The sequence below is a fragment of the Octodon degus genome, unplaced genomic scaffold (genome assembly GCF_000260255.1).
Source record: "Octodon degus isolate 3935 unplaced genomic scaffold, OctDeg1.0 scaffold00215, whole genome shotgun sequence".
Taxonomy (NCBI): domain Eukaryota; kingdom Metazoa; phylum Chordata; class Mammalia; order Rodentia; family Octodontidae; genus Octodon; species Octodon degus.
The window spans coordinates 1,808,632-1,812,169 of record NW_004524791.1 but is presented as its reverse complement, the minus strand read 5'-3'; the positions used below and the strand labels follow the sequence as shown (position 1 = coordinate 1,812,169).

General features: G+C 54.2%; 1 protein-coding gene across 2 annotated transcripts in view; it reads left to right on the top strand.

Moving 5' to 3' along the window:
* Fbxo31 (F-box protein 31) overlaps positions 1-3,538 on the top strand; it is a 32,531-nt gene that overhangs the window by 10,435 nt on the left and 18,558 nt on the right. For both annotated transcript variants that reach the window (XM_012517808.2, XM_012517807.2), the window contains one exon: positions 3,039-3,110. The gene's annotated coding sequence lies outside the window, so the exon portion shown is untranslated. Of the gene's footprint in view, positions 1-3,038; positions 3,111-3,538 lie in introns of those variants that run through there.

Below are 3,538 nucleotides of genomic sequence, written 5' to 3'. Positions count from 1 at the left end.
CTGTTAGACACAGGAAAACTGAGATGAAAAGCCGTACCTAATGTTTTAGCGTGACAGTTGTGGTGACACTGCTGTAGTATACTTACGCGTCCATAATCACAGAGAGTAGCACTTTTCGTCAGTTGTCTGTTGCATATGATGCTCACGCCTAATTGGTTGTCCTTTAGTCGATGTCACTGAAGTGTGTGACATTACCTGGACTGCTTCAAGTCTGAACATCTCTGAGTGTAGTGGCACCTACGTGACATGCGTATTACACGCGTTACTGACTGGTGACCTCATGTTTTCTTGGCATGAATCTGTCACAAGTAGCTAGAGCACAAGAAAAAGGCGGCTGTCTGGATCGGAGAGGAAAATACCACCCCAAACCCAGTTCTGCAGTGTGGAAGCCCTCTGTATCGAGACGGTGTGGATACATGATGTGCACCGTGAGATTAGTAACAATCATTGTGGTGATATAAATGGTTTTATTTCTTAATTTAATTTTATACCAGAGCACTTTTTTTTTTTTTTTTTCTTTTTGTGACAGGGTCTTGATACGCAGTTCAGGCTGGCTTTGAGCACATTTTTGTAGCCTAGGCTGATTTTGAACTTGCCGTGATCCTCCTGCCTCAGCCTCCTGAGTATTGGGATCCCAGGTATGCACCGCTGTGCCTGACTCAGAGCATCTTTAAGTGAGAAAACCTTGTTGTGTTATTTCTAGAAAACTTAACCATTTGACAATGGTCAATGTAAACATATTACAGTAGCATATTTTGAACAACAGTTTTCAGGTGTCTCCTATAAAGGCTGTAGAGACGATTGGGACCTCCCATTAGTGAACAAAGACTGGATCCTCCTTATTCATCACCTGGGGTCCTAACCAATAGTTTCTCCCCACCCTAGGGATTTTTGTTTAATTATCTTAATTTTTGGTGACTTATGAGAACCTGATCACAACACACAACAGTTATTATTATTATTAATCATTTACTTATCTGGTATAGGATCTCACTACACAGGCTCTGCCTCCCATGTGGGTGAGTGGGCTTGGCGTCATCTCCCATGAGCCACTGTTGAGACAAAGGGAAGGCAAATCTAAAGGACAGTGTATTCTGCCTGTCACCCCACCACTCAGCCGACTGGGGTGGGGGTGATGGCAAGTTCAAGCCCAGCCTGGGAAATTGAGCAACTTAGACCCTGTCTGAAAGTAAAAGGGCTGGACATGTAGCTCAGTCTGAGGGCTCTGGTTCAGTCCCTTGTGCTACAAAAAGTAAAATCACAGACACATGAATACACACAGCACGGTGGAGAAACAGTGAATGTTTCTGGCGTTGCGCAGGCATGCGGCGGTGAAGCCTGCTGCCGCTGGCCTCCCTCATGATCCTAGCACGCTGAGCCCATTGTTTCTGCCACTTTCTGAAGCAGCTCCAGAAGGCCTCTCCTGTCTTACACAGTGTGATAAAAAACGCCGTGAATGTCGCTGCCAGTGCTGCCCCGAGGAGGGCTGGTGGGCCTTTGTAGCATGTCCTCATGCGGCCTGCACACTGGTCCTGCGCCGCGAGAGGCTGTTTCTTCCCAAAGCCAGAGTGATTGTGTTGGGGCCACATGTGGACACTGATTCAGCCAGAACAGTCAACGGGCATGGGAGGACTTTTAGAGAGAGAGAGAGAGTATGTAAGCACTTGGTGGGAAAAACCCTAAAACTAAAACAACTTCACTTCGCACAGCTCCCCAAGAGGCGACAGTGCAGGGACAGGACGCTGCGGCCCTCTGGAGCACTTTCCTCCACCTGGGAGCACCTGTCATGGGGACCAGGGAGCGAGGCGCCCATAGGGAAAGGGTGCTTGTGCATCGCTCATGGCTGGCAGGCCGCCAGCCAGCGCGTCCTTCTCTCAGGAGTGCGGAGACAGGCTCAGGCTTCGTGTTCTAGGTTAGGGCGTTGCTGTCCGGGACTGGGACTTTGTGACACAAAACAGCAGCAGATGTGGGAGAGGCTGGGCTGGGCTGAGGGGACCTGGCTGTCTCCCTGTGTGGTGCTGGCACTGAGTAGCGGAGGCACCACATTTCTCAGGCTGCGTTGTGGCCACGGTGCAGGCATCTGTGGAGGTACTCCGATCACTGCCCTCGTGGGGCCTCGGTTTCCCTGGCTGCCTTCGGGGTCACTGTCAGGATTTGCTGGCTGTGCCCCAGTACCCTGGTCTGGTGCTGCGCCGGGGGTGACTCAGCAAGGGCCACCTTGGAGCCTGGGGATCCCAATGCCCCCAACCCTCCACATACCGCTGAGGGTGTGTTATGTGACCTGGCGTCAGTTTTGGACCCTGGGTCGGCTGCCCTTGAGGCCCCCTGTGGGAAGCCACGCTGCCACCGCTCTGCTCCTGCTGCCTCGAGTAAGGCGAGTGTCCTCTGGCCTGCAGCAGCATGACTCATGGCAGGCCCTGCGGGGGCAGTGCTGGTGCTGATGGTGGGGGCCGTAGGGCGGCCAGCAGTGTGTGCTGTGGGCTGGGCCGGTTGGGTGTTTGTTCCCTGCCCAGGCGGGTCTCACCTGAGCCAGGGGAGTCCCGGGATTGGTGGGATGTGTGGCTGGTGGCTGGGGGTGTGGCAGTGACGAAGGGGCTGCAGAGGCTGAAGTAGGCGGTGCTGTCACATGCACGGCCTCTCCCAGCCTCATGGCTGACTGGCACAGAGCTGGCAGTGCTGAGCACCTGGGGCTGGCCTGGCCCCGGGGCCACCCGGATCCCGACCCCTTCCCAGTGCTGACCGTTTCCATAGGAATGAGGTATTGTCTCCAAACAGCTGGATTCCTGCCCACCTTGTTCTGAACCCCAGCCTGACAGGCTGCGTTTGAGACTGAGGGCACAGGGGGTCATCGTCTCCCAGAAGGTGGAGCTGCTGAAGATAGGAAAGCGCTGCCTTGGTGCCCGAGTGAGAAGTCTGGGGAAGCTGGGACCAGACCTGCCACCGCCGGGGCTTCACCTGTCCCTGCCTCCCTGCCACAGCCCCGTCTGTCTCTGTGGCTTTGTAATGTCTGACCTTTTGCGTGTGTGTGTCTTTTGCAGAGTACGGCGTTTGTGAGAACTTGCGGAAGCTGGAGATCACAGGCGTGTCCTGCCGGGATGTCTATGCCAAGCGTGAGTTCGTCTGCGTGTCCTCAGGGGCTAGGTCGCGGGCCGAGCCTGCCGGTGCGTGCTGTGCAGTGACTGCCGTTGCGCTTGCTCGGGTGCCAGCTGCGGCCCAGCTGTGTCCCTGTGCTGCGCAGGGGTGCAGCCCGAGAGCGGGTGTGGCTCTGCTCTCTCGGGCCGGCAGCAACCTCATTTTCTAGCCCATCATGGTTCAAGACATTTTTTTTGTATGGCACCAAGAATTTTATTATTTATTTTATTTATCTTTAGTTTTTGCAGATGCCGGGAGCCCAGCCCAGGGCCTCGTACATGCTAGACAAGCACCAGCCTCTGATACACACTTCCATCCCTTATATTGTGTGTGTGTGTGTGTGTGTGTGTGTGTGTGTGTATTATTGAGACAGGGTCTCGCTGTGCAGTTCACACTGGCCCTGAGC